General features: G+C 44.9%; 1 protein-coding gene across 1 annotated transcript in view; it reads left to right on the top strand.

Moving 5' to 3' along the window:
- Nucleotides 1-22,133, top strand: part of LOC122803530 (ADP-ribosylation factor-like protein 13B) — an 817,640-nt gene that overhangs the window by 149,078 nt on the left and 646,429 nt on the right. The window lies entirely within an intron of this gene.

Here is a 22,133-nt window from a genome sequence, read left to right as displayed (position 1 = left end):
CCTAATTACCAAAATAAAGGAGAATACAAGCTGCACTCGTTAGATGTGCACAGGCAGATGCATTTCTATATTCATAGGACTGCTGGTCACAGACAATCTGATCAGCTGTCCGTCTCCTTTTCTAAATTCAATTTAGGTAAAGCTGTTTCGAAGGTCACCTTATCACACTGGATTTTCCAATGTATCCGTCTAGCTTATGAGGCTTCTGGGAGGCCCTCACCTCAAAGGGTCCGTGCTTACTCCACTCGTTCCATATCTACTTCTACTGCATTCAGATCTAGAGTCCCTTTGGATTATATTTGCTCGGCAGCCACTTGGGCCTCATCTCATACCTTTATTCACCACTACAAGCTAGACGTCACCTCCAGAGGTAGAGCATCCTTTGGCTCCGCAGTGCTCCGGAACATCTTTCCATGATGGCCGCCCAAGATTCAGGTAGCTGGGGACTCTGTCCCACAGGTTGCTGACAAATGAAGTCCCTACTTCAGATTAAGAAGTTATGTACTCACCATAACGTTCCATCTGAGTAGGTGTCTTCATTTGTCTGCAGCCACCCCCCCCTCCTTCCCCCTGGCCTTCAGAAGTATTAGATCATAGTATTATTCCTGCCTTTTCCTTTTTGGGATACCTTTTCAGGTATATAGGAGGGCAAACTTGATCTGAGGTCAATTGGGGTTGGCAGGGGATTATGGGTGAGGGGAGGAGCTAGGAGCTCGGATCCATAGCTGTATAAATAATTGCCGGCTCGGATCCGATATCGGATCCAAGACCCACAGGTTGCAGACAAATGAAGACACCTACTCAGATGGAACGTTATGGTGAGTACATAACTTCTTATTTCAAATCTTTTATCACTTTCTTCCCTTCTAACTTCCAGACTTCAACAGGAATGCCATCTGTTCCTGATGACTTTCCTGAAGATTGATTATATATCACCATTTTTATCTTCTGTCATCCTATCTTAACTGTTGTGTATCCTCATCTACCTCTAACCTTGACATAATTAAGACTTCCATAAATATTTCCATTTGAGTTCTTAATTGAGTTCCACATTTCTCTACTTTATACAAATTTTCATAAAATGTCTGAAATGTCTGCAATACCTCTACAGGATCTTTGGTTATTTTTCTTGTTATAGGCTCCCTATGTTTGGCAATAACACTTTCTACTTTCTGCTGCCTAGGTCATTGTGCTAAAAGTTTTTGTGCTCTAGAGTTGTAATTAAAAAACAGATTGGGTGTTGTCAATTTTCATTCATTCCTCAACAGTTGGGTTAGGACCTGACCCTTGGATCAGACTTGGCCATTACTTTAGCTCGTGGCCACTAAAAAGCTCTTGAGCTCCTCCCTTACCCGTAATGCACTAACCGGTAACATACCTCAGATCTCATTTGCCACGTTTGCGTTTGGACGTGGCCGCTTTGGCCTCTTGAGTGTTTGAGTAGAGAGTGAAAATAAGTTAATTGTTTTCTTTATTTCCTATAAAAATTGTAAATTTCTTACTATTTTCCTATCACTAATACCTCCCTTTTGCACATTTTTAAGTACAATTTTCGTACTATAGCTAGTAAGCTTTTTCCCCCTTTCCCTCTTTACATGCTTTTAGTTTAATTGCAATTACCATTGCTGGTATTTTTTGTCTTTTTGCCTGTTAGTAAAATAAAAAAAAATAACAAAATAAAAAAAAATGTTTTTCTATTATAAAAATGTCTGAAAATGATCTTTCTGGATTCAAAAAGTGCCAGAAATGTGAGCAAAAGTTGCCTGCTTCTGATGCGCACGCTTTGTGCATCTAATATTTGGGCCCAGACCATTTACAGATGAATTATGGCATATGCAAGGCCTTCAACCTGCGAGCAATCGCAGACAGAAAAAAATAATTCTAAAAGAGCTGTTACCCTCTTCCTTTTCAGAGGCTGTTTCTGGGGCTCAACCCCCCCCCCCCAAAAAAAACCTAAGCTTAAGGAGCCTTCAACTAAGCCTTCAGGGCCTTCCAGATACTCAACTCCCTTGTTGGATCCTACCACGGAACCACCATGGAAAAAACACAGAAAGTTAGATCCGAGGACTATTTCAGTTCAGTTGGAGTCGAAAACTGCTTCCTCTGATCCTAGCTTTTCAGATCTGAAGCCTTTGCCCAGGGCCAGATATTCCCCCTCCATTGACCAAGTACCTTCTAGAGTGCCTTCCCCTTATCTTGAATCCCGCTGGCACTCTAGGTCCCCATCATTAACTTCTTATTGTCCTTCTAGAAGTCTGACTGATGCTGATGTGGACAGAATGATGAGGAAATTTCTCTTAGTCCAGATACAGATGGAAGTTCTCTCAGCTCCTACCCCTTCAGGTAAGGAAGTCCTTGTCTGTTCTACTCCATCAATCTCATCTTCTTCTCCTGCGTGACCTGTCATTTCAGAGCCCTTGGAGCCAAGTCTCCTGGGACCATCTGAATCGGATATGAAGATTTTAGTATCTTTGGCTCTGAGGTTGCCTGAATGCACCAGCTCCAATGGTTTTGGAGCCGGATGACTCTTGGAGCTGAAGTGTCCCTGTAGACCCAAGGCATTAGAGAGGACTCAGAAGTTTTCGGAGCCGTCTCTTCCCCTTGGAGCTTTAACATTGGACAGCTTGGTTCTTACCTCTGCCTCGGGTGGACTGACTTCAGGGCAGGGGGAGCCGATGGGGTGGAAGCGTGGCTTCTTGGCTCCATTGGCTTCGTTCTCCTGGAGCATTCTGCTCTGAGGTGGTAGAGAGAGTGTTCTCTGCTTCTGCAGGATGGACGGCCCCTACCCTCTTAGATCTCCCGTCTGGATCCCATGTGCCTCTGTGCTTTAAGCCTCAGACATCTACATTACAGGGACAGGTAGCCCAAAGTTCCAGGTTGCCCAGCAGGGTATTACTACCCCTTCTGATACTTCTCTGGAGCATCCCGCTAAAGAAGTCCCTAGGAAGAGGAAATGCAAGAGAAGGCACTTGGACTCCCCTCAGGAGTCCGTCACCAAAGACACTAATTTTGATGAAGGGGAAGGGTCCCCAAGATCACCACCTAAAGACGTCTCATTCAGAGATATCCTTGAGATTCTTAAGCAGAAGGGTGGTTAATCTACTGATAACCCTTCCCCAGAGGAATCGGTATTCCTGGAGGCCTTTGGGTCTGGTCTGTCTACATCCTGGGTAACTCTGGCAACTGACAAGCTCATTGACTTGATATCTATGTGGGCATGGAAGGAGCCAGACACAGTTGAGCCAATCTCCAAAAGACCGGATCGGATTCTGGCAGCACCTGTAGGAAGGGAGTTTTGGAGCAACGGAGTGCTCGTAAATGCTATGGTTGTGGTGGTGGCCACCAAGAAGAACTTGTACCTTACTGTTCCTCTGTCCATCCCCCTGAGAGGGAGTCTAGGGATTTGGATAGATTTGGCAAGTGTGTGTATGCTTCAGTGACCATTGCCCTCAGACCGCTCAACTACTTGGCATACTTTACAAGACAACAGAGGGACTTGATAAAGGAACTGTTAAAATTGCTTTCTGGGACCACTACTGCTGAGACTCAGGCTTCTATGACCTCACATTTGGGGACCCTACATTCCATTTCTTATTCATCCATGAGGCTTATCTCTCATGCAGCTGAAGGTACCTCAAGGGCAGTAGGTTCAGGCATTTCCTTTACAAAATGGATGCCTGGATGCACTTGTGTGACTTTGTGGAGCCATTCAAGTCCTCTTTCATTAATTTTCCTTTTGGCCAAACCTCCTAATTCGGCCGTTAAGTGAATTACACATTCTGTAGGTGCGAGCAGGATGGAACGACCCTCTCTGCAGTGGGAATACATTTTTCGACCCCTCAAAGGACTTCCTCCTCCAGGAACCAACTAGGAGGATGAAAAATGTGGTTCAAGAAGTCCCAGGGTCCTTTTTAAGATGCACGTGGAGATAGTCTCCCCAGAGGCAGAGGGGAGATTGCAAATGGAAGGTGCCTCCCACACGGCAGAGGAGGCCTGCAGAACAAAGGTCTAGAGAGATTCCTTCTCTGACAGACCCTACCAGTGCTCTTGAAAGGAGCACTGGTAGGGTGTGTCAGAGAAGGAATCTCTAGCAGACCCTACCAGTGCTCCTGAAAGGAGGCCCGATTGTCCCCTTCAGGAGGTAATTGGGAATCGTTTATCCCTGCACCAGAAAGCCTGTCTAGACATCTCAAAAGGTATGTGGGTGCAGAGGATTATTTTCAGAGGTTAAATATTTCCCTTTTCCCTTCTACCTCCATCTTTATGCAAATTTTCCGAAGTTGTACCCATTCAGAGGAAAGCAGCAGCACTAGAAATACAAAAACTGCTAGAAAAGAAGAGCCATCCAAGAGGTTCCATCAGTCCAAATAGAATCCTGAACTTACTGAAAATTCTTTTTAGTGCAAATAATGTTCTCTGAAAGCAGGGGCTTTCCCAAGATAGTTAATGTTCTCTGAAAACATTCAGGGGTTTTCACAGCCGGAAGAGCTATAAAGATAAGGCAACACTAATCAGTACTTAGTAGAACCACAGGCTGCACCATGCGTTTTAGCATGGATGACCTTTCTTCTATGTTAACTCAAGTCTGTGAATGTGGCTGTCAAGTTTGGGACTTTTCTTCCTATTAGGAGGGTAAAACTCATACCTCTCCACTACCTGGAACTGTCCTTGCTCATAATCCTATACTAATCTCCCTATAAAACCTTTTAACTCTATCCTTTACTAGCCTATTAATTCTATATTTGTATGTATGTGTGTGTGTGTGTGTGTGTGTGTGTGTGTGTGTGTGTGTGTGTGTGTGTGTGTGTGTGTATATATATATATATATATATATATATATATATATAGGAAGGTTGTATGCTTATCTGTAAATCTTGTTTAGTAAATTGTCAGGTATGGTACTACTTTACAATGTGTTAAATACCCTATACTGTCAATTGTATTACTGTACTTTACGATTCTACTGTCTTTGTACTATGTTATTTCTATTTTACTGTGGAGCTTTTCTCCCCAGGCCTCCACTGAAAACGGGCTCATTATGGCCCAGTGGACTTCCCAAGTTAACAAACTGCAAATAAATAAATATAAATAAATAAATATTTGAAGGTGTACATATTTTATCTGTGTTAGTATTAAGATGTAATGGGATCCTATCTCGCCTACATTCATAACTGATGGGTTCGGAGCCGATCCGTCGGCTCCGACTCGGCCACTATACACTAGAACGAAGTCTCTCATTGGCTGGGCTACCCCTTATCCCAGAATGCACCACGCCTGCTTCCCCAGATCTCGTTTGCCGCTTTTCAAGCCGGACGTGGTCTCGACTTGGCTGGAGCTAAGTGTTTTTTTCTTGACCTTTTGGTCATTTTTGGCTAGGGTTTCTGTCAGCTTTTAAACAAACAGCTGTTTTAACAGCTTTGTGAGCGTTTGTGGTCATTTTTGTGTAAAGTTAGTTTTTATTCTTTTCACGCTACTAGTGTACTGGGCAAGGCCCGTTTAAGTTAGAGGGCCTTTGCCCTTATTGTATGTCTATCTAATTTTTACTGTTGTGTGACTGAAATAGTTTTCGGGCTAAGCCCGTTTAAGTTAGAGGGCTTTAGCCCATATCTTAGTTTACCGGTGTTTTCTAGCTATCAGTTACCTGTTTTTCCTCTCAAAATGTCTAAGGAGCAGAAATCAGGGTTCAAAAAGTGTGCAAAATGTAATTATAAAATGTCTATTACAGACAGCCATGCTGTCTGCTTGTACTGTTTAGGGCCTAAACATCTACAGGATACTTGCAGTGTGTGTCACGCTTTTTCTTCCAGGGTTCTCCAGGAGAGAAAAAAACAAGCTGATACTTAGGGGTCTGATTAAGCCTTCATTTGAGGAAGCGTTGGCTTCATCTCCAGCTTCTAAAAAGAAGAGATCGTCGGCTCCGACCAGTCCGTCGGGCCCGACACCCAAGAAGCATAGATCGTCGGCTCTGACCAGTCCGTCGGACCCGACAGCTAAGAAACAGGGATCGACTTCTTCTTCCTCGGCTCCAATGGCTTCGGAGCCGATGGCTGAAGGGTCTGCCTCGGTGCTTCTTCCCTCGGCTCCATTGGTGTCAGAGCCGCAGGTTAGGGCATCGAGAGGCCAATCACCTACTTCGGCTCCTTTGGTCTCGGAGCCGTTGGAGGTGTGCAGCTCAGACTCTTCCCCCTCGGCCCCGAAGCCTCCTTCGGCGCCGACACTGTTACAAACGGTTCCGGTCTCAGGTCCGATAGTACTGGAACCCTTTCGGAGCCGATCCCCTGCTTTATCGGAGCCGAGGCAGAAGTCTTCTCGGCCCCATTCTGTTTCCTCCAAATCCTCTAGGTTGTCGGATTCGGATTTGGATAGGGTTATCCAGAGGCTGTTCCAGTCCCCAGTTTTTACTAAAATGATCTCAGCTCCAGCCCACGCGGCTTTGGAGCCGATTCCACATTCCGTGCATTTGATTCCTCCTCCGACCCCCTTGGAGCCGTTGGAGTCGGTGCAGGTAGAACGCAGCGGAATCGTCCAGTTGGAGCAGGGACCCCCTCGGAGTTTCTCTGCTCCGACCTTCATTCCTACCCTCTCCTCGGTGTTAGGGTTTGGTACCGGGTCTTCCTCGGCGGGGGCCGAGGGCAACACTGTGGAGCTCGCCTCTTCGATGCCCAGTCTTCCCCTCGGAGCATCGGCCGCAGGTATTCCCGGTACCGCCATGGTCTCTCAGCAAGTTCCCTCTGCAGAGTCTGGAGGTCCTGCTTTTTAGGCCATGAGGAGTGTGCTGGCCATGACCTTGCCGGTTCAGCAGGTTTCTACCTCACCGTCCCAAGTTTTGGGTACTGGTGCCTCTGGAGACATTCTTTCCCATGACAGTGGGGCCCCGGGGCCTGAGGATACCCCCTTAGAGGGTTCCCTTCTTCCGGGGGGTCCTTCTGAATCTGCTTCGGATGAACCCCCAAGGAAGAAACTGTGTAAGAGGAAGCACGTTGATTCCCAAGATGAATCCGTCACTTCAGATACTGACCTCGATGATGCGGAGGGGTCCCCTAAATCGTCCTCGGATGATGTCTCCTTCTCGGATATCCTTGAGATCTTGAGACAGAGAGGCGATTGGCAATCCAAAGCCCCTACCGCTGAGGAGTCAGTCTTCCTCAAGGCCTTCGGGGCCCAGCCCTCCTCCTCCTGGGTGTCTCCACCCTTCGACGAGTTATTAGATCTAATCTCTTGGAGGGTGTGGGAACATCCTGATACAGCGGAACCGGTGCCTGCCAGGCCTAATAAGTTTCTTTCAGCTCCTCCCCAGAAGGAATCCCTCACTAAAGGTGTTGCAGTTGATGCTATGGTGGTGGCATCTGCCACTCAGCAGGACGTGGCAGAGGCTTCAACGTCTATTCATCCTCCTAATAAGGATTCTAGGAGCATGAATAGGTACAGGAAGCGTACCCTTTCTTCAGCGACCTTTACCCTGCAGTCGCTGAACTATCTCTGTCATTTTACAAGGCTCCAAAGGGACCTCCTCAAGGAGTTAGGAGAGTCCCTTGCGGGTAACCTTCCTGAGGCGTTAGCACAGACCGTAGGCGCCCAGATGACTACCCTATCTTCTATTGTCAACTCGTCCATGAGGCTCATTTCCTATGCAGCCGAAGGGGCGAGTAGAGCAGCGGGCACAGGAGTGGCTCTTAAGAGACAAGCCTGGTTACGCTTGTGTCCACTCGCGGAGGCCTTTAAGTCTTCCTTCGCCGACGCCCCCTTTGATGGGTCTTCTTTGTTTAGACCCAAGGTGAAGGACACACTTACTCGGTGCGAGCAGACTGCCGTTGGGGCCCATTTTTCCGCTCCCTCTAGACCTTATCCCAAGGCCCAGAGAGGAGGGAAAATGTGGTTCAGGAAATCCCAAAAGTTCTTCTCTACTCCACCGAGTGATCCCCCCTCCAGAGGCGGGGGGGGGGATTCAGGAAGATGCTGCCCTAGAGGTGGCAGAGGCCCCCGTAACTCGGGAGACCGCGACCCTTTCGTGGTTCCTCCTACCATCAGCATCCCTAGGATGTGGCCCGGCTGTGCTTCTCCGGAGCCAGTCGAGGGTCGTTTTGAGAAACACCCACAGGCTTGGGAATCTATAACCAAGGATCAGTGGGTGCTTCGCATTGTTACCGGAGGCTACCTCATCCCCATTTTCAAGCCCCCTCCTCCTACAAGGAGAATCCCGGATGTGCCACCCAGTCAACGGGATCTGGCAGCCATAGAAGTTTCAAAGCTGCTAAGCAAAGGGGTCATCCAGCCCGTCCCCGCTGACCAGATCGGATCAGGAGCTTACTCAAGATTATTTTTGGTGCCAAAAAAGACAGGGGACGTAAGGCCCATTTTGGACCTAAGCTCTTTAAATCGTTTTGTGAAGAAGTCCAAGTTCCGGATGGTCACCCTTCAGTCCATTCTCCCGTTATTGGAGAAGGGTGTCTGGATGTGCTCCATAGACCTCAAGGACGCTTACTATCACATTTTGATACGTCAAGAGTCCAGGAGTCATTTACGCTTCCGCCTAGGAACCAGTCATTTCCAGTTTTGTGCACTGCCCTTTGGTCTCACCACAGCCCCCAGGGTGTTTACCAAGTGTCTGGCAGTGGTGACAGCTCACTTGAGAAGTCTAGGATTCCAAGTATTTCCCTATCTCGACGACTGGCTCCTCACTGCCACTTCCAAGCATCTACTGATTCAAGCGCTGATGGCCACAGTAACCTTGGGTCTCTCGCTAGAAATCACTTTCAATTGGAAAAAATCTGTGCTGCGGCCATCTCAGTGTATCACCTTTATAGGCGCAGAGTTAGACACAAAAAGGATGTGGGCATTTTTGCCATCAGAGAGAATTCAGGTTCTACAATCACAGATTCTAAATTTGTTACCCAAATCTTGAGTTTCTGCCAGACAGATTCTTCAGTTATTGGGCACGATGGCTGCAACTATCCTCTTAGTACCGTTAGCCGGGCTGCACATGCGGGTGCTGCAATGGCTATTATCAGTTCAATGGTCGTACCAAGAACTTCCTTTGAACCACCTGGTTCTGATTACGGACAGTTGTCGTCGGGACCTCCGTTGGTGGCTATGTCGGTCCAACCTGGACCGGGGGCGTCCTTTTGCCTTTCAGCCCCCTGTTGCCACAGCGACCACGGACGCCTCCCAGATAGGGTGGGGGGGTCATTATCTGGACAGGTCTGTCCAAGGCACTTGGCAGGATTGCGAAGCGCACCTTCACATCAATATCCTGGAAATGAGAGCGGTGCTTCTGGTTTTACAAGCACTTTATCATGCTCTCCCCCAAGGTACTATTGCGATTCTATCCGACAACATGTCGGTAGTTTGGCACATAAACAAGCAGGGCGGAACCAGGTCCTACCCCCTTTGCAGGGAGGCCATGAGAGTATGGCGCTGGGCCATAGCCTCTCGACGTTTCTTAGTAGCCACGCACATTCCGGGAAAAGCCAATGTGATTGCAGACAGGCTCAGCAGGACCCTCCTGTTGCCCCACGAGTGGTCCCTCAACAACAGAGTGGCTGCGCAGATCTTCGCCAAATGGGGTCTCCCTTGTTGCAACTTGTTCGCCAGCCCCAACAATGCGAAGTGCAGAGAGTTCTTCACTCTGACTCCCTCTCAGGGGCAGTCTCCCAGGGACGCTCTAGCCGACAATTGGCCCCCGGGTCTGCTTTATGCCTTCCCCCCGATTCCCCTTCTCCCAAGGGTGATTCAGAAGGCTCTTCATGTCGGGTGCCACATGATTTTGGTTGCCCCACATTGGCCCTGTCAGGTTTGGTTCCCATTCCTTCAGAAGTATGCGGTACAGGGCCCCTGGATTCTGGACCCAGTGCCGGAACTGTTGTCTCATCAGTCGGGACACTCATCCGTCCCTCCGGTCGTTGCGACTGGCTGCTTGGTTACTCCACTTCCATCCTTAGTTAGAGATCTCTCTCTTTCTTCGGAAGTGATGCACATCTTGTCCTCTTCCCACAAGCCGTCTACCGTTAAGCTGTATTCCAGCAAATGGAAAAGGTTTGTTTGTTGGGCCCAGCAGCGAGGCATTTATCCTCTTACGGCCCCAGTTCCACAGGTCTTGGAATTTCTAGCTTCATTGTTTCATTCAGGCTCTTCAGTCTCCACACTTAAAGTTCAACTGGCGGCTATATCTAATTTTCATGTTGCTATAGAGCCTTCTTTAATGGCTAACAGACTTTGCAAGTCCTTTCTTAAGGGAGCCTGGCTCCTCAGGCCTCCTATGGCTCATCCTGTGCCCCCTTGGGACTTAAATTTGGTTCTGGCCTCTTTAACTGCCCGTCCCTTTGAGCCGGCAGCCACTTGTGATATAAAATTTCTGTCGTGGAAAACTGCCTTTCTAGTGGCAATAACTTCTGCTAAGCGAGTTTCAGAGCTTCAGGCTCTCTGTTCTTCCCCTCCTTATTTGATTTTTCACAAAGACAGTTTCCCTTAGATTGAATCCATCCTTTTTGCCTAAGGTAGCATCCCCTTTATGCATTCAGCAATCTCTGGAGCTCCCAGTCTTCTTTCCTAATTTTTCTAATAGAGCAGAATATACCTTCCACCAGTTGGATGTTCACAGGCAACTGCGTTTTTACTTAGATAGGACCACTCAGACACGAAAATCTGACCAACTGTTTGTGTCCTTTGCGGAGAATAGGTTAGGTCTACCAGTTGCCAAAACCACCATTGCCAAATGGATTAAGGACTGCATCTCTTTCATTTATTCCCAGTCAGGCAGAGAGTTGCCTTTCCCACTCAAAGCTCATTCTACCAGGGCTATGGCCACCTCTGTAGCTTTTCACTCCAAAGTTTCAATAGATGATATTTGTGCGGCTGCTACTTGGTCTTCTCCGCACACCTTCATTTCTCATTACAAGGTTGATGTGGCTTCCCGAGGCAGAGCTTCATTTGGTTCCGCAGTTCTCAGGAGTGTGTTCCAGTGAGCCACCCAGGGTTTTAGGTGCTAGGGACGCTGTCCCATCAGTTATGAATGTAGGCGAGATAGGATCCCATTACATCTTTTAGTTATGTACTTACTATAACTTTGGATGTATGGGATCCATCTCGCCTACATTCATACATACCCACCCTCCTTCCCCCTACCTTTTGGATTTGGAGGAAATATTGATCTTGCTAAGCTCTCCTCTGGAAGGGCTCTAGTTGGTTACAGTTATTGGTATGTGTTTCTGTACCTGTATGAATGTATGAAAGCGAACAAACAAGATCTGGGGAAGCAGGCGTGGTGCATTCTGGGATAAGGGGTAGCCCAGTCAATGAGAGACTTCATTCTAGTGTATAGTGGCCGAGTCGGAGCCGACAGATCGGCTCCGAACCCATCAGTTATGAATGTTGGCGAGATGGATCCCATACATCCAAAGTTATGGTAAGTACATAACTAAAAGTTAATAGGTTTTAGAGGGTGATTGGGGGGTGTTTTTTTTTTTGTTCGAGGGCTTTTAATAAAACAAAAAGTTTTATAAGATGTGACATAGGCTCAAATGTATATGACAAGAAACAACTGCATAAAAGTTAAACCTGCCAAACAGTGTATGCATGTAACACAAAAGCTGGAACTAAACATTTAACAAAAAAGGTATAAAAGGTGAGAATAATAGCGTTTTAATACAATAATGCTTTCTTTAATGTCTTTAAATGTAAATGGCCTCACAGATAAATACAAACAAGAAAGAGTAGTGAACTGTATTAAAAAGTGTAGAGTGCAAACAGCTATGTTACAAGAGGCACACTTAGAAAGGAGTAAACATGTGAATTTGATAAAGAAAGGTTTTCAGGATGGTTATTCACCAGAATACCTGGGACAAAGATAAAGAGCAGTAATTGTATTAATTGCAAGAGGAGCTCCAATAGCGATAGAAGAAGATGAAAGAAAAGATAATAATGGCAGATTTGTAGTGCTAAGGGGCTACTGGCAAGGAAGGAGGATTACTCTGGCATGTATTTATATTCCACCTAAAACTGCTGTATTGGAGCTTAAGAAAATTCTGGGAGAAATAATCAGTTTTCAGCAAGGAATATTACTTATAGGTGGGGACTGGAATTTGATTTTCAGCAGTGAAGGTGTGTCTGGGGGGGGCCCAGAGGGGAAATATAACAAAAAAGGGTAGATTTTTGAAAAAAATGTATGAAAATATTTGGCATGGAAGATGTGAATTCAGTAATAGGAGTTTGGAGTGAATTTACTTATTATTCCCCAAGATATAAAAACTGGGCTAGGTTAGACAGAATTTACATTTCACAGGAACATGCACATTTAATTGAAGGTCTTGATACACACCCAATGATTCCAGATCATGCGCCAGTAATAGCTAAAATAAAAGCACAGGATAATGAAATAAAGAAGAGACATTGGCGCTTTCCCACCTGTCTGTTGAAAAGAGAGAAATTTAAGGAATGGGTAGTGGAGATTACAGAAGCTATTAGGATAGAAATTTCTTCTGAAAATATAGCTTGGGATTAGGATAAAATTAAGGTGGAGTTTAGAAATAGGGTGGAAATAAAACAAAGGGAGCTGTGGATAAGAAGTAACAAGAATTATTTAGAGGGACTGACAAATGGTAAAGTATTGCAGAATAAGAAGAAGCTCACAGAACAAGAAGAGGATCAACTGCAGAATGCGAGGCAGAATATAAGCGATTACCCCGATAATATGCACGAGTTCAGAAAGATTGCTGCTAAGCAACTGTTTTTTTGATAATAACACTAGAGCACAAAAACTTTTAGTGTAATGACAACAGAAAGTAGAAAGGGGTGTCACCAAACTTGGGGATCCTATAACAAAGAAGGTAACGAGATACTGTAGAGGTATTAGAAATATTTTGGAAATTCTATGAGAGTCTCTATAAAGCAGAGAAATATGAAAATCAAGAAAAGATACAAATAGAAATGTTCATGGAAGAATTAAATATGCCAAGGTTAGAGGTAGATGAGGCTCAATTACTAACAGGACAGGAGGAAATGAGAAAAATATTGTGATGTATAGCCAGTCTACAGGAAAGTCCCCAGTAATGGATGGTATTCCTGTGGAAGTTTGGAAGCAAGGAGGGAAAAACTGATAAAGATCTGGAAGGTTTTGTTTAACAGTATTTTAAGCAGAGGAGAAATACCAACATCATGGATGAAAGCAGTGGTAGCTGTAATACCTAAAGAGGGTGAAGATCCATCATATCCAGCTTCATACAGGCCCATTTCAATACTAAACCCTGATTATAAAGTGTTCATGTCTATAATGGCTAAAGGAATGGCAAAAGTAATGCCAAAACTGAGAGATATTGATTAGTGTGGTTTTGTGCAGGGGAGGCAAACTTTGACAACATTAACAGAACATTGATGGTCCAGAGGGAAGCAGAATGTAAGAAAACCCCATTGTTGTTGGTAGGTCTTGATGCAGAGGAAGCATTTGGTAGAGCAAGCTGGGACTTTATGAGCAGGGCAATGGAAGCATTTGCATTTCCTGAAAAAAGTTATAAGGTTGATTAGGAGAATATATGAGGGATCAGAGGGAAACATTAAAATTGGTGGGGTCCTCTCTGATAATTTCTGCTTGAGTAGAGGAATCAGGCAGGGGTGTCCTGTTTCCCCTCTATTATTTGCATTATATTTAGAACCACTGGCAAAGAAAATAAGGGATTTAGAAATTCAAGGATATAATTGCCATGGTAGTCAAGAAAAGCTGGCTTTATTTGCAGATGATATTATTTTGTACTTGACAAAACCAGAAAAAGACATTACAGTGTTGTGGAAAATTTTGGGACAGTTTCATATCTTTTTAGGATTCAAAATTAATGAAGCCAAAACAAAGGCAATAGCGGTAAATTATGTACCCACACATGAACTGGTTCAAGAATACCCATATTTATGGGGACATGATAAAAAGAAATATTTAGGAGTATGAATTAAAGTGATTCTAGTGTGGCAGCTAAGGATATGTTTGAAGAGACTAAAAAAGATAATACAAAAACTGAGAAGTTGGAGATTTTATTATATGGATATGGATAGTAAGATACAAGCAGTTAAAATGTTTTAGTCCCTTTAGTCTTATATACAGGTCAGGCATATTTTTATCAACCACAGGAGAAGTTGTGGGTAGCAATTAATAAAGAGCTGAAGGACTTCATCTGGGAGGGAAGGATGGCAAGAGTCAAGTGAGATAAGCTGATTCTTCCAGTAGAACAGGGCGGATTGGGGTATTTGTATACCCCAAGTAGACTCCAGAGTATTTTTCCTCAGGCATACAGTAAATGTTGGAGGTATGAAGAGGAAAAAAGAGGTAATTGGGAACATATTTTCTGGGAGTGTGGTGAGTTGGGGGAGTTTAAGAATGCCTGCGGGATGCACTGTCGGAGATGCTGGGTGGGCAGATTGGTCTGACGAGGAAGATGATTTTTCTGAGCCATGATACAGAACCAGAATTGCCTAGACATAGTAAGGCCTTGCTGTGTCTAATAATGGTGGCTACCAAAAAAAGCAATTACTAGAAAATGGAAATCAAAATCGGAGCCAACTATACTAGAAGTAGTGAATATAGTAACAGAGACAAAACAACTAGAATTGAGATCTTTAGAAAATGGTAGGAGCAAACTACATATTAAAAAATGGGAAGTGTGGAAACAATACATACAAGGTATGAAAAAGGTATAAAAGGCAGCAGGACTTAAATGAGCCATGTAATGTTTGAGTGATTGTAAGATTGGGTATACTATAAGTGATGTATAATGTTTGCAACTGGGAGTGTGTCCTTATGGTTTGTGATGTAAATGCTTGCAACTAGGATTGTGTCAGTGTATTTTGTTCTCATTTACTTAAATGTATGATTGCATATCTAGCAAGTTATGGTTTAATAAAAATGTTACTTGTTTTAAAAAAGGCAGGAATTGAATAATGTATGTAATATTGTTTAGGTTATATGATATATAACAATATATGTGAAATATGTTTGTCATGTTACTATAGTTTGATTGCTTTTGTGTGAATGTAAATTTGCCTATGTCACAAGTGATAATTCAATAAAGGTGTTTGAAAAAAAAGGATTCTTTTTAGTGCCAAAGAAAACGGGGCTAGAGACCGATTTTGGATCTCAGTAACTTGAACAAATCAATTCGACATATAAACTTTTGGATGGTCATGTTTTAGTCCATTCTGCCCTTTTTGTGCAAGGACGACTGGATGCGCTCGATAGACTTTCAGGATGCGTGCAATCACTAAAAATGAACAGACAGTCCAGAAGGTATATACGCTTCTAGCTGAGAGCCAGTCATTACCAATTCAGAGCACTGTCCTTTGGCCTCACCACAGCCCCAAGCATGTTCACCAAATGCATGGCAGTGGTAACACCTCATTTGAGACTGCAGGGATTCAGAGTGTTTCCGTACTTGGATGACTAGCTCATTACTACCCCGGCCAGGCATCTACTAATAAGACTGCAAAATCAGGTGCTCCAGACTTGCTTCTATCTGGGGATAACAATAACTTACAACATATCTCACTTAGAACCATCTCAGACATTGGAATTCATAAGAGCAAATTTCAACATGGTGTCAGTGACAGCTTTTCTGCCTCTTTCAAGAGTACAAACTGTCAGATTCCAGGTCAGAAGAATAATTCACAGTACCACAATCTCAGCCCGAGTGATTCTGCAAGCCTTGGGATCATTGTCAGACAAATTTCACATGAGAATTCTTCAATGGATGTTAGCAACACAGTGATCTATTCTTTACCAACATATGTCAGCCCAAGTAAGAATCACTAAGGCATGCAAAAGATACCTTTGGTGGTGAATTCAATCAGATCAGGTTCTACAAGGCCACAGTGACCAGGGACGCATACCACATTGGGTGGGAGGGTGGGTAGGGGCTCCTCCTGGGGAAAACAGTCCAAGGCACTTGGTTCCCCGAAGACGCCAACACACACCTCAATGTCCTGGAAATGAGAGCAGTGCTTTTAGTATTGCATGCCTTCCAAGACTCTCTCCTTTTTGGGACAGTTGCAATTCATTCAGACAATATGTCCATAGTTTGGTACATCAGCAGACAAGAAGGCACCAGGTCTTACCCGTTGTGTTGAGAAGCCCTCAGAGTGTGGCAATAGGCGATGTCATCCAACCAGTTTCTGATAGCAATGCACATTCCAGGGAAGTCCAGCGTGATAGCAGACAAATTGAGCAGGTCCATTCTACTACCTCACGAGTGGTCTCTCAACATGAAGGTGGCAGAAATGATTTTTCGCCAGTGGGGCCAGACTTGGTGAGATCTCTTTTCATCTTCTCTAAACAGCAAGTGCAGCTTCTTTGCCCTAATCCTTCCACCGGGGGAATCACAGAGGGACGCTGTATTACATGATTGCCCCCCTTGGTCTCCTCTATGCATATCCTCCAACTCCCTTGATCTCCAAATTTCTGCAGAAAGCTTTCCAGTTGAAGAGCAATGTCATCTTCATTGCACTTACTGGCCTTGACAGATTTGGTTGCCCTTTCATTGGCCTCATTTAATTTATCCACCTCGGGTTCTGGATCAGATTCCAGACTTCCTGTCTTACCCGACAGGCGTGATTCATCCGAATATCTCAAATCTAAAGGTGACTGCGTGGTTTCCGCACTTTCTTTAATAGTCAGACAACTTATGCTCTCTTCCCCTGTCCGTCATATACTTTTATCTTCCCATAAAGCTTCTACATGAAAACTTTACAGAAGTAAATGGAAAAAGTTTGTTTTTCGGGCGCATCAGAAACATATTGACCCCTTTTCAGCCCCTGTACAAAGTGTCAAATATTGCTTGTTTTCATATTTGCATAAACAATTCCAAAAGCATGTTATGTACAAGGTTGTAAAAGATTTCATTTAATGCTCACACAGTGGCAAACTCAACTGCATCAATGTTTGACCTCTGTCTAGTGCAGGTAAATAGATATTAATTGTTTTCATGATACCAGTTTATATAATTTTCACATTTTCTAAATATTTCAACAACTAAGTAACACAGACAGAACTCCTTAGCCTCATGTGAAAGCTCTCAGCTAGATGTATAAAATGCTACTGACAGTATATCTGTAACTTGAGTGGTGCCAAGATATTCTGAGTTGTTTACAAAATATTACAAATATAATAGTTACTGTGTTTACTGTGACCTGTAAAATTCAGTTTAAGACCTAAAACCTAAAGAATACTGCCACTATAAAAATTGTTTGTGCTGAAGTTTACCATTTATATTTCTTTCATAACTCCTATGGTTTCAGAGATATGAACATTACATAGTTCATTCAAATTCTGCCCTCTTTTAAACCCCATTCCTCTCTAGTATGTATTCTTCGTACAGTTCTCATTTTTTCTATGTACGTAATTTGCTCCTACCCTTTTCTAAAGATCACAATTCCAGTTGTTTTATTTCTGTTACTATAGTCACTACTTCTAGTACAGTTAGTTTAGACTTTGATTTGCATTTTCTAGTAATTGTTTTTTGGCAGCCACCATAATTAGACTCATCAAGGCCTTACTATGTCTAGGCAATCCAGATTCTGTATCATAGCCCAGAGAAATAATTTCCTAGATACACCAGTTTGCTCACCCAATATCTCTGATAGAGTAGTCTACAAGGAATCTTTAAAGTCTGCTAACCCATTACACTCCCAGAACAATATGTTCCCAATTACCTCTTTTCTTCCCTATCACTCCTCCAACATTTGCTGTCTACCTGAAGAAAAAAATTCTGGAATCTACTTGGGGTATAAAAATACCTATGTAAACATTTCCAAACAAACATCCTACAGTAAATCTTCTAGATTTTGTTTTATATTTGGAAGACATACATATATCCCCCATTGTTTCTTTGTGAATTGCTTAACCAATCTCTTTTCCCAATTCTTTCTAACCTTCTCTGAGTGATTCTTATAATTGTCATGCAATATTTTATATGCTGTACTAATTATTACTTTTGTAACAGCAGATTCTGTTCTAGATTCTACTAAAAACTCTACCAGTGTTGGTCTTTCGTTTAGGATCCCCTATTTCTTTCTCTTTGTCTATACTCTGATATCAGTCCTTGGTAGGGAAGGCAATCTCTAACCTGCAGTCCAAATAAATTCTTGGCTTCTTTCCATTCTGTTACCTTTCCCTATTTAGTTATTTCCTCCCAATACCTTGGTTCCTTTGCCAGTTTTCTCCAGTAGATTTCACCCTCTTCTTGCCTATTGTCTGTAACCCTAATTCCATTAATTTCTGTGTGCAGAATCTCCTTTTTCCATTCCTGTTTGCTTTGTTCTTAGAATGCTTTCTGCTACTTTATGAATATAATATTATGTATGATTATGATCCAAAATCCCAGTCTCTCCCTGTTTCTTGAGCATCCCCTGTTTCATCATCATCCCTTTTCATTTTGAATTATAGTTTTCTGCTTGTGCTATGTATAGGAGCCTTAACTGTGTAGCTCTGAAATACCTCTTCAAATCAGGTAATCCCCATCCTCCTTATTGGAAGATTCAGCTTATCCCATTTGAATATTGCCATCTTTCCCTCCCAGATAAAATCCTTTCACTCTTTATTAATTGCTATCCACAACTTCTCCTCTGGTTGATAAAAGTATGTCTGACCTGTGTATGAAACTAAAAGGACTAAAACATTTTAACTGCTTGATGTTAAGCTGTCAATCTCGCCTTCATTCTTGCTGGATGGGTTCGGAGCCGATCCTCGGCTCCGACTCGGCCACTCTAAAAGCTCGAGAGCTAGTTCCACCAGCTCGAGGCTCCCCTATATCCCACAATGCTAGGCGGTAACTCCTCAGATCTCGTTTGCCGCTACAGCGATCGAGGTGCGTTCCTACCGGCTCAGGTTAGTTTTTGGTGAAGAAACTAGTTTTTCTTAGCTTTTTTCCCCTTTTTTAAGTTAGTTTTTCTAAATAGTTATATAGTGAAGTAATCGATCCCATTCCCTGTTAATTTCCCCTACCTTTCCAAAAAAACTCTAGAAATTTTCCCTCGGGCCTTAGGCCCAGTCCCTCCCTTCCTAGTAGTGAGTGACTGTGTTTTGTAGGGATTTTATTTCTAATTATTTCTAACCTAATTTAAGTTAGTTTAAATTATTTCTAAGTGTAATCGGTGTGTGTGTGTTTATGTGGTTGCACTTTCCTCTTAGATATGTCTAAGGAATCAAAGGTCTCAGGCTTTAAGAAGTGTGACTCGTGCTGTCAGAAGATGTCTCTGACAGATGGTCACACTTCTTGTGTGTACTGCCTGGGACCTTTGCACCTGCAGGACTCGTGCTGTTTGCCATGGCTTCAGCCCTAGAGTCCTGCAGGAGTGAAAAAATAAACTTATTTTAAGGGGCTTATTAAAGCCTGAGGGTCCCTCGACTCAGTCCTCGGGGAAACCCTCTAAGCCTCCCAGACCTTCGGCTCCAGCCTCTGAGCTGTCTTCTGGAGGTCCTAAGGGTATTCGAACATCGGCTCCGGCCGGAGCCGATGTATCTCGAATACAAGCCCCTGCGGTGTCCTCGGCTCCGGTGACATAACTGAGTTGGCTCCAATTAAGTTGTCGGAACCGACATCTAGGAAAAGGTCCCGATCTCCATCTATCGGCTCCGTTCATTCGGCTCCAGCATCACCTTTGCTGTTTGAACGGAGCCATAGATCCCACTCTTCTAGGTCTTCCAGGTTATCGGACCATGACCTTCAGAGAGTAGTGAGTCGACTTCTTAAGTCCGAGGCACTAGCCCAGATGCTTCAAAGTCCGACTCAACAGTCGAGAACGATTCCCATCACTCAGGATGTTACTCCTCTGACTCTTTTGAGTTCAGAGCCGGGGCGGCTCGGACCCGAGACTGTGGTGGCGTCGGAACCGATACCTTTGTCTTCGGTTCCGTCGTCTGCTCCGATGTCTTCCTTGGAAGAATCTCGGCGCTGGACTTCTCTCGTCGGCTCCGAGGGGGCGAGTGGCATTGGACCCTTGTCCGACCCCGCTCTCCCTCTCGGTGCTTCGGCACTGGTGAGTTCGGCTCCGACATCGGCCTCGGAGCCATCACTGTCGGTGCCGGGGGAGGTTTTCAGTTTTTCGGAACGGAGACCTCCGGCTCTGCCTGACAGGGGTGCCTTCGAGGTCATGAGGAGCGTGTTAGAACCAGGTTCAACTCCACAGTCGGCTCCTTCTGCCCTTCCCCCCATGGTGCCTCCGGTGATGTCTACTCACTCTCTCATCCCCGACCGTAGAGAGCCTGCTCCTTAAGTTTCCCCAGTGGGGATCTCCTCCTCTTCCAAGGCCTCTCCTGACCCTGTAGGAGAGCCCCCTAGGAAGAGGCAGTGCAAGAGGAAGCACATTGACTCCCCTGAGTCTATCACCTCTGACACTGATTTAGAGGATTCTGAAGGTTCCCCTCGTTCCCCCTCTGAAGATGTCTCCTTTGCAGACATCCTTGAAATCTTAAAAACAGAGGGGGAATTGGCCAGCCCTCAACCCTTCAGAGGATGAATCAGTGTATCTTGAGGCATTTGGCTCTCGCCCTTCCACCTCCTGCGTGTGTCCTCCCTTTGACCCCCTTATGCAAGTGGTGGCAAAGAAGGCTTGGGCGGCTCCTGATTCAGTGAAACCCACCCCCAGGAGACCATCAAAATTCATTACGGCCCCCAAGGACAAAGAATTTTTGACCAAAGGTGTCTCTGTTGATGCTATGGTGGTGGCTGCAGCCACCAAGAAGGAGTTAGCTGATCCTTCGGTGCCTGTTCATCCTCCTAACAAAGAGTCTAGGTCGATGGACAGGTACGGGAAGCGGATGTTTTCGTCAGCGACCTTTACCATGAGATCGCTGAATTACCTGTGTCATTTCACTCGTCTTCAGAGGGATTTGCTCAAGGAAGCGAGTGAAATGTTGAAGGGCCCAACAGCTGCGGGTTTTCAGGATAGGATGAACTCTCAGCTGGCAACCCTTAATTCTATAACTAACTCCTCCATGTGCCTCCTTTCATATGCGGCGGATGGAGCAAGTAGAGCGGCAGGTACAGGTGTAGCCTTGCGTAGGCACGCCTGGATGCGGCTCTGTAACTTTGCGGACCCTTTCAAGGCATCCTTCACTAATTCCCCCTTTGATGGATCATCCCTCTTTGGTCCTCAAGTGAAGGAAACCCTGACTAGGTGCGAGACTGATGGCAAAACTCTCTCTGCCGTCGGAGTCTGTTTTTCTACTCCTTCTAGACCTTACCCCAAAGGCCAGAAGGGGGGAAAGATGTGGTTCCGCAAACAATCTCAAGGAGATTTGCCTGACGCACAGAGTCGATTCCCCTCTAGAGGCAGAGGGGGGAACAATAATGGTAGACGCCGTCCTAGAGGCAGAGGGGGCCCGCAAAATCAGGGCAGTCGAGAATCCTTTTCCGACAAGCCCTTTCAGCATCCCTGAGGTGTTGCCCGACTGTCCACCTTCGGAGGCAGTCGGGGGAAGGTTGTCGCTGTACCCAGAAGCCTGGCTATCCCTAACTCAAGACAAGTGGGTACAGTCTATCATTTCCGAAGGCTACAGAATCCCTTTCCTTTTCATTCCGAAGCAATCCAAAAAATCCCTTCCAGACGTTCCACCCAGTCAAAGGGAGCAAGCAGCATTAGAAATTTCAAAGCTGCTCGCAAAAAGAGCCATTCAACCAGTTCCAGCAGACCAAACAGGATCCGGAATCTACTCCAAATTCTTTTTGGTTCCAAAGAAAACAGGGGACTGGAGACCCATTCTGGATCTCAGCAACTTGAACAAGTTTGTCAAGAAAACAAAGTTCCGGATGGTCACGCTGCAGTCCATTCTACCCCTTTTGGGGCAGGACAACTGGATGTGCTCGATAGATCTCCAGGACGCGTACTATCACATCAGAATGAGTCGACGCTCCAGGAGGTTTCTCTGCTTCAGGCTGGGAACCAGTCATTTTCAATTCAGAGCCCTGCCCTTTGGTCTCACTATAGTCCCCCGAGTGTTTACCAAATGCATGGCAGTGGTAGCCTTTCATCTGAGACGACAAGGATTCCAGGTGTTTCCTTATTTAGATGACTGGCTCCTTACAGCCCCCACCAAGCATCTTTTACTTCTCGCCAGAGACTACACCTTTCACACATGTCAGGCACTAGGCATTTCAATAAACTAC

This window comes from Protopterus annectens, chromosome 5.part1 (genome assembly GCF_019279795.1).
Source record: "Protopterus annectens isolate FY-2018-M chromosome 5.part1, PAN1.0, whole genome shotgun sequence".
Taxonomy (NCBI): Eukaryota; Metazoa; Chordata; order Ceratodontiformes; family Protopteridae; genus Protopterus; species Protopterus annectens.
Note: the sequence above shows the minus strand (reverse complement) of the source record. Positions and strands in the feature narration are given on the sequence as shown.